At 34.8% G+C, this 10,000-nt stretch overlaps 2 protein-coding genes across 2 annotated transcripts in view; one reads left to right on the plus strand and one right to left on the minus strand.

Moving 5' to 3' along the window:
• Positions 1-567, plus strand: part of LOC137650767 (prokineticin Bm8-d-like) — a 6,699-nt gene extending 6,132 nt beyond the window's left edge. Inside the window, exon 4 of the mRNA XM_068383926.1 lies at positions 1-567. This exon is cut by the window's left edge and continues 332 nt beyond it. The gene's annotated coding sequence lies outside the window, so the exon portion shown is untranslated.
• The window catches only part of Snr1 (SWI/SNF related, matrix associated, actin dependent regulator of chromatin, subfamily b, member 1), a 582,028-nt gene that overhangs the window by 34,316 nt on the left and 537,712 nt on the right, over positions 1-10,000 (minus strand). The gene's annotated exons all lie outside the window — the stretch shown is intronic.

Here is a 10,000-nt window from a genome sequence, read left to right on the forward strand (position 1 = left end):
TCTTGTTACACGTTCTCTTGCTAAATTTAGTAGGAAATTTTGGACATCTTAATTCACTAGAAGAACAGAGGAGTCAACGCCTTCTTATTAAGTATCTTTTTTCACAAGTAAGAGACGGACTTGTTAAGAGAAAAGGAAAATAATTTGATTGCCATACATTGCTGAAATGTACAGAGTTTATAGAGTGATGCCTATTGTAATATTATCACACTAAAACTTTCAAAACAAGAAATATATCTGAATATATTGTGAGAAGTGGTAGAAACAAAAAGTCATCGAAACACATGTTCAAGTTATTATTTAGCATGAAGAGTGAAAGTGAAGCAAGCCAAATAAAATGCAGATAACAGTGAAATAACATCTGCAAAATACCAAAATAACATCCGTGAAATAGCGAAATAACATCGGCGCATTGAAAATAGCTTGCTGCCTCCTGAGACACGATTGATTATGATTTTCAGTAATTTATTTCACCGTCCTTTCTTTCATCTATTTGTAATGTATAATTTCCCATACATTGTATAAGGATCTTTTAATTGTATAAGCAGAATGAATGAGCTGAATCAATTCGCCTGAATTTCATTGAGACCTTCACAAAATCAATTTTCTTTTAACTAAGAACTATATTACGAAGAAAATATTTTATCCTACTAATAAGGCTTAGAACACGCAAATTCTAAGAGTAATTTGTGTTTTTCCTAGCTATACAAACCAGCTCTTGAGTTGCTAAAATTAGGAAGTTATGGTAAATAACACCATGCACATGAGGAGAGTCCATCTATCTGCCTGACAAAGTTAGAACACTATGACCTTTGACACAAGGACTAAGAAGGGTGGTTGGGGAGGGGAAATTTTAACTTAAATGACTCACATTTGTATAACTTTATGAACTGTTCTATTTGTTCCTATACAAATACAAACATTTAATCCTTTAAATAAGAGACTTACTCCCACAGAAATAAACCGGAACTTCCGGAAGGTTCTTTTCCTTCCCTAGAAGCGTCTTCTTCCTGGTACCATATGGAAGAGAGGAAGGGGCTTTAAGAACTTCCCAACAGTTAATTACAGGGATGCAGAAGCTTTTTAGGCTACAGCCAGTACTTGTTTAATTGGTATCCAGTACTAGATCACGGATGTCTGTCTACCTGATAAGGGAGATGATGTCAGAAGCGTCAACCTAGGCATATCGAGAGAAATGTGTTTAGCATGAAACTAACTCATTCTCCCCTATAAGAGGATGGGGGAGTTATTTCTTGGCAGACATAGTCTGCAAGGAAGGCGCTTCATTGTATATCTCACCAGCACCACACGTCTGACTAGCAGGTAAGCTAACAGTTGTGGTGGCTTTATTCCCTTGAGATGTATGCAGATTACATTACCTTAGACAAGATGCATGCTTGTCCCATCAAAGCTGGAAAAGTTACACTACTAATGACAAGCAACCAAGACCTAAGAAAATGGGTCAAATGGTCTGTGGATAGTGACCATACGATACATAAAGGTGAAGATAGCCTTACCCTCTCAGACACAGCCATTCAGCTACCAATACTGTATTCTGGAAAGTTGCTGATAGGGCATGCTTGGGAAATTTTGCTCGAGATGACAGAAATACTCAATTACCAAACCTACTTCTACATTCAAGAATTGCTACAAAACTTCAAGTGTTTGGAAACCACCTTCTTGTTCCAGCCATGTAAGGCTTTTTTCCCAGGTTAAATAAGAGGGATAGGATTGAAAATGTCTTGAACTGCTGTCATGGAAATACAGTACACGGGTAGAGCCTAATAGGTCTTCGTAAAAACCTCTGGTACAAATATAGAAGTGACAGAAGCCTCTTCCCTTCATGGTTAACATGATGAGAGAGCCTGATTCTCCTACTCTCTTGCCAATGCTAGATAACAGAACGTTGCTTTGGCCGAGATAGGCTAGGAAGTCCACAAATAGCAAAAAGATGCTATGGCAAGAGAGATAAGTCATCTATGAACCCCAAGGGAAAGAGTGGCATACTTCCCTCGTAAAACACTGTGGGACAGCACACGGGTACCCCATGACAACAAATGACTGGAAGTATCCATTATCAATAACCAAGACCCTGCTGAACATTTTGTAGAAGGTTGGAAGTGAAATGAAATAAACTAAGTCATTTCTTGGATAGTTGAAAAGTTTGGTAGTGACCTTTGGAGGTTACAGTTCCCTTTCATATGAATAGTGGCTAACTTGAAAATATAAATCTAATACATTTGACTATATCACTCTTTTCCTTCCACTTTTATTATATTCTTTCAGTTTTAGTTAAATAAGGTATCCTAACTATATTGTATAATATTTGTACAAATTTCATACCTACTTTATTCTTTCAAGAATTTTTTTATTTCAGTCTAACAGTACAGTATATGAATCTATTAAAAAAATAACCAAAATGTGGGTAAATATATATTATAGCACAATTTTCTTAATTACAAAAATAATTAGTGTTTCTGTTCATTGAACTGTTCTGATTCAAAGAATTGAGGAAAACCTCTATATTTGAAATTTTAGACATTCTAAAAATAAATAAGTTAAATAAAAATCCACATTTTACAAGGGAAGCAAACACAGGAACATCACCTAACCTAGATCTCCACCTAACCTAACCAAGGAGCCATATCTTACCTATTCAACTATGGCGGACTGCGACCCCCTTAGACTGCCGTATTCTTAGCTTACCCTAGGACTAAGTCTCGACCCATTTTGCTTCCCAACCAGCTTTACTCATGACAAATTAACACTAAAATACAACATTTTGTAGATCGTAAAACTAGCTCCATATCATATTTCAGATAAAGATAAACAACATTTATCCTCATAAGGAAAATTGATTTGTCAAGTGATAAGAAAGTTTATGCCTGTCCCAACCAACCACATGCCCCCAAAAAGGTTAATAATTTTCTATATTTTTCCTTTACCACATCTTACATCCATTAAATCATTGGCATTGCAATTACACGGTATATACATGTGCGTATATGTGTGTACTTTATATATATACATATATATATACATATATATATATTATATATATATATATATATATATATATATATATATATATATATATATATACATACATATTTATATATATATATATATATATATATATATATATATATATATATATATATATATATATATATATAAATATGTATGTATACATACATATTTATATATATATATATATATATATATATATATATATATATATATATATATATATATATATATATATATATATATATATATATATATATATATATATATATATATATATATATATATATATATATATATATATATATATATATATATACATACATACATACATACATACATACATACATACATACATATATATATATATATATATATATATATATATATATATATATATATATATATATATATATATATATATATATATATATATATATATATATATATATTATTTCTCTATTCATTAAGGAAATTCCTGCACTGATACTGTTTTAGGAATTAACGTGCAAGTTCAAAAAGTTAAAAGTGTACAGTGGAACCTCTACATCCGAACGTATCTACATCCGAATTTTCCAACATCCGAAGTAAAATTCGAGCAAATTTTTGACTCTACACCCGAATTTTATTTCGACACACGAAGTAAGCAATTTTCGTCGTACCGGTTGTATCCGAATTTTTCAACACGTGAAGTACAATTCGAACACGCTCCGACTCTACACCCGAATGTTTTTTTCGACACCCGAAGTAAACAATACTCGTACGCGTAGTCGGTGCTCATAGTGCCAGAAGTGTTTTTTATTTCCGCCAATAGAAGGCAGCACATCGACCTCGGAGGGACGCTCAATTAGCGGGGCTAGGGTCAGTCCTCTGTTCTCGTCGGCTTCTTGCGGTTGCGCTCTGTGCGTTCTGCTATTAACTTTGTTTTAATCGTGATTTTTTACGTGCATCCTTTAACGGTAATTTACGTAAAGTATGGGTCCTAAAAGGCTTAGTTTTGCCAGTGGTAGTGGTAGTGGTGAGAAAAGGAAGAAGGAAATGCTTTCTTTAGAAATTAAGCAGGAAATTATTGAAAAACATGAGCGTGGCGTCCGCGTGAGTGAACTTGCTAAACAGTATGGCCATAATATGTCGACGATCTCGGCAATCCTTAAACAGAAGGAAGCCATTAAAGCAGTGAAACCTTCTAAGGGGATCACCATAATTTCCAAACGCCGTACCCCTATCATAGAAGAGATGGAACGACTTCTACTAGCGTGGATTAAGGACAGAGAGATCGTTGGCGACACCATCACCGAGACCGTCATCTGCGAGAAGGCGCACGCCATCTTTACGGACTTGAAGGAGGAGAGCTCTGGGGGTGATGCTGGGGAGAGTTCAACCGAGCCTTCCTCAGATGATTTCAAGGCATCTCGTGGCTGGTTCGAGAAATTTAAGAAACGGTCCGGGATTCATTCAGTTGTTCGCCACGGAGAGGCTGCTAGTGTGGACACAAAGGCTGCAGCTGACTTTGTCAAGAACTTCGAAAAGATCGTGCAGGAAGAAGGCTACGTAGAGCAGCAGGTGTTTAATTGTGATGAAACTGGGCTGTTTTGGAAGATGCCGAGTCGAACCTACATCACTGCCGAAGAGAAGAAATTGCCTGGGCATAAGCCAATGAAGGATCGGTTGACTCTTGCCCTATGTGCCAACGCTAGCGGGGACTTTAAAGTCAAGCCCTTACTGGTTTACCATTCAGAGAACCCTAGGGCCTTTAAAGCACACAACGTCGATAAGGATCAGCTTCATGTTTTCTGGCGATCCAACTCGAAGGCCTGGGTCACTAGGCGATTCTTTGTGCAATGGGTTAACCAAGTTTTCGGCCCTTCTGTGAAGAAGTATCTTCATGAACAGAAATTGCCTTTAAAGTGCCTGCTATGCCTTGACAATGCACCCGCTCACACCCCCCCCCCCGGACTTGAAGATGATATCTTCGATGAATTCAAGTTCATAAAGGTGCTGTATCTTCCACCGAATACCACCTCTATCCTCCAGCCCATGGACCAGCAAGTCATCTCTAATTTTAAGAAGCTGTACACCAAGCACTTATTTAAGCAGTGCTTTAATGTCACGCAAAGCACCAACTTAACGTAGCGTGAATTTTGGAGTGGCCACTTCAACATCGTGCACTGCTTGAAGATCATAGATCAGGCTTGGGTGGGATTAACTCGACGGACCCTCAATTCTGCCTGGAAGAAGCTGTGGCCTGATGCAGTTTCTCCCCGAGATTTCGAGGGTTTTGACCCCGAACCTGATCCCGTGGTCGGTGCAGCGGAAGCCGTAGATGAAATCGTCTCCCTTGGCAAGTCCATGGGTCTGGAGGTCAACGCAGATGACGTTACGGAACTCGTCGCCAAAAATCACGACGAACTTACCACGGATGAGCTCAAGGAACTCCATGCTATGTCGGAGCACATGAGTGATGACGAGGAAGGGAGCGAGGAGGTAGAACATGTGTTAGGTTTGGCGCATATAAAAGAGGTGTTAGGAAAATATCAAGACGTGGTCGACTTCATCGACAAATACCATCCAAAGAAATTGCAGGTTTGTCGTGTAGTTTCTCAATTCGATGATGTTTGCCTAACTCACTTTCGAAACATTCTGAAAAGCCGTACCAAGCAATTATCTAACGATAATTTCTTTAAAAAAACTGCGAAGCGAACTCCTGATGAAGAGGATGTAAGTGATTCGAAGAAATCGGCAAAGAGTGAAGCGGAAGAAAGTGAAACAAAGAAAACGGAAAAGAGTGAAGCGAAAGAAATTCAGTCAATTTTAAGTGTAGAGAGTGAAAGTGATTAAAATTACGTAATCATCAAAAAGAAAAACGAAAATGTAAAAAAATATAAAATATAAAACTTAAAAAAAAATAAGCTAAGTTATGTTAAAGTTCACTTAGTGTAAGTTAGAATAAGTTACGGTAGTGTACGTTTATCGTTGTTAACCTCTCTACCTCCTCGCCGCCCGTCCGTCTCCTCTCTGCGTAGCAAGACTAACAACACCTGCGCTGGAGTTTCTAAGGTAAAGTGAGGCTAAAAACCCGTTTCTTATTTATAATTTTTTGCTAATTCTTCTTATTTACATGTCTATTCTTCTTATTTACATGTCTATTATCTGATTTAGTGTTCATTATTCTCATGGGAAAATTATGTGTAGTAGTTTATTAAGAAGTTATCATAGGTTTTTGGGCTCAACCACGGATTAATCCTATTTCAATGTATTCTTATGGGAAAATTCGTTTCGACATCCGAACATTTTCTACATCCGAAGTTGGTTCTGGAACGGATTAAATTCGTATGTAAAGGTTCCACTGTATATCTACCTGATATCAAAAACTTCCATGCCCCTCCCCCACCATCCAAAACCCCATGGAAAATTTGATATAGCCACCCATGGTTAAGTAAAACACAATTGAAGATTTGACATGACTACTAATAGACATAAAAATCGCTCAGGTCAAACAACTCTACTTATTTATAAATCATGCTAAGTCAAGGCCGTTGTGTTTCTGCATGTAGGCTATGATTCATATTATCTATAAAAACAATAACAACTCCAAGAGCATAGGTAATTCAACCATAAAGGCCTATAAATATATATATATATATATATATATATATATATATATATATATATATATATATATATATATATATATATATATATATATATATATATATATATATATATATGGTAAATTTACAGTTTCATCCATTATGAGGAAACTGGAATAAAAATATATTTGTTGCATCAGAAATAGTGTAGTTTCAACGAATTTAACGTTTATTTTGACCGCAAACCATCCGATTTAGAGATTTACTATGTAATTGGAGTTAAAACAACAAGTTGTTCCAGAATGCAGAAAGACCCTACTTCATCCCAACAATTATGGGGGACACCAGGTGGGAACCGGGGTTTTGGGTGGGGGGGAGGGGAGTCAAATGATATTTGCAATAAAGTAATACTTATCCTTCCACCACCCCTCCCCCTATACCCCTATCTAGCCCTACCGGGGGGGGGCTCCGCCCCCCCCTGCGACCCCCCTTAAGGCCACAGTGATTTTCAGGGCACTACTGAACCTAAGAAAACCCACCTAACCTAGCATAGGGGCCCTGTATCCCTACCTAGGCCTACCGGGGGGGGGGGGGGGGGGGCTCCGCCCCCCTGCGACCCCCCCTCCTTAAGGCCACAGTGATTTTCGGGACACTACTGAACCTAGAACCTAATACAACCACCTAACCTAGGGCCCTGTACCCCTACCTAGGCCTAGCCCCTGCAACCCCCCCCCCCCTTACAGCCACTACCTAACACATCCATCAAGCCAAATCCAAAGTGATGGTACTGCTGTATACATCGTTATACTATCACCATTATAATATACTCTATAAATTAATGAAGCTTACCTTAAACTGTTGGTTCATAAAGATGTGCTGCTGCTTTGAGGAAAACGTGAAGCCTTGGGAAGGTTCCTTGGCATGCAGGACAATTTTTATTTCGTAAAATTAAATTGTGTCTCTGGCACAAATGCACTAGTTTTTCAACAAATTCATTGTAAGTTAGGAAACAGTCAGGACAAGAAGATGGAATTTCAACTTCTTGTGCAACATGAGATGACGTGCTTTCTATGGTCTCCATGTCTAAGAACGAAATGAAATGCCTGGGAAGATAATGTATTGTCGTGCAGTTGTATTGTCGCGCTGTGATTGGCCAAACATGTATGACGTCATAGTGGACAGGCGCTGTGATTGGCCAAACGTGTAAGACTTCATAGTGGACTAGTTTGTCAGCGGATTATAGTGGTTACAGGGCTCATTTAAGCAAATACAAGACACAGTCAACAATAACAACAGACTTAGAAAAAATCTGGGAGGAAGACATGAGTAGCGTGAGTTTGATCGTCGATATATAAAGAACTAGGCATTTGCGACAGATAATATTTTACAGAAATACTACAAAAGACTTGCTTTACTCGGGAAATATATTTTATAATAGATTTCCCATAATGGATGAAACTGTAATAATACCATATATATATATATATATATATATATATATATATATATATATATATATATATATATATATATATATATATATATATATATATATGTATATATATATATATATATATATATATATATATATATATATATATATATATATATATGTGTGTGTGTGTATATATATATATATATATATATATATATATATATATATATATATGTATATATATATATATATATACTGTATATATGTATATATATAATATATATATATATATATATATATATATATATATATATATATATATATATATATATATATATATATACTGTATATATGTATATATATAATATATATACATATATATATATATATATATGTATGTGTATATATATATATATATATATATATATATATATATATATATATATATATATATATATATATATATATATATATATATATATATATATATATATATATATATATATATATATATATATATATATATATATAATACAATATGACAGGAAATAAAGGAAACAAATTTAGGGTATTTAAAACCCAGAGTTCCCACTGGGGGGTTCCCCATTATCAGCAGATAAGGGATATATATATTTCTCTAAGTATTTATTTGCGGTGAAAATAATTGTCATTTTCGAAGAAAACATGCGTTTTTTCTGAAGGGAAATACTGCTTCTAGCAGGAAACTTTTCCCTGTCCGGAACTATAAAAAAGCCACTTAAGTAGATGGAGTAGGTATACGTGCACTTTCCCTATTCAAGTTGATAGCCCACTTTCTGATCATAAGCAATTTAGTGAACCAATCGCCTATGAGAAATTATTATTATTTTTTTTATTTTTGTTCAGGTTAAACTGCAAATTCAATGGCACAGTACTTACCATGGGATGACGGGACGTAAGTTCAGGATATACCAATTCCAATTCCAACTGTCATGACTTGTCAAAAGAACAGAATGGGAAGACGATAGAAGATTTTTGCTAGCACTGCGAATTATTCAAATTTTTCACAATAGCTGACTTCTATAACCAAAATCGGGTATCATGTATATAATATAGCAGTAAACACTATCAAAAATAGTATAACAAAGATATTCTATAGGGAAAACGAAGATATGTATGCACTGACAAGGACACTAAGGCACAAGACCATTGTTTTGATGGGAGCGTTCTATTCCGTTAGTTCTTGTCTGATAATAATTGTATTATAAAAAATATACTAACAATCACTGATATCCTATGGAAGATATACTTAATATACAAAAATAAACATAAATCAAATAAAAGCATTTGATATAGTCATTACTATTATATGGAATCGAATAATAATGGCAAACTGGCAACTCCATAGCGACTAATTCTAGCTTAAAGAATCGGAGGATTAATCAATTATTATTATGATCATTATAATACAAAGTGTTAACTTCTAGGAATGAAAAATTATCGATTCATTCTTATGATTAATGAGAATGTATTACGATTAGCAAAGAAGAGCTATAATAGAAGATGTTAATGAAAATGGTAATCTAATTTAAGATTATTTAATTGAAATGAATACAGAGAACAGTCCCTGTTTTCAAAGGGGTTATAACAAAGCATAACAAACATTATTATTATTATTATTATTATTATTATTATTATTATTATTATTATTATTATTATTATTATTATTATTAGCTAATTTATAACCCTAGTTGGAAACGCAGGATGCTATAAGGCCAAGGGCTCCAACAGGGAAAAATAGCCCAATGAGGCAAGGAAATAAGGAAATAAAAAAACTATATGAGAAGTAATGAACAATAAAGAAATATTACTTTTATGAACAGGATATAGCATACAATATGGAGTGAAAATTGAGGATAATTTTGGAAAATAAAATATACAACAAATAATTTTACAAGGTTAAAAAGAA

The sequence above is a fragment of the Palaemon carinicauda genome, chromosome 1, assembly GCF_036898095.1.
Source record: "Palaemon carinicauda isolate YSFRI2023 chromosome 1, ASM3689809v2, whole genome shotgun sequence".
NCBI lineage: Eukaryota > Metazoa > Arthropoda > Malacostraca > Decapoda > Palaemonidae > Palaemon > Palaemon carinicauda.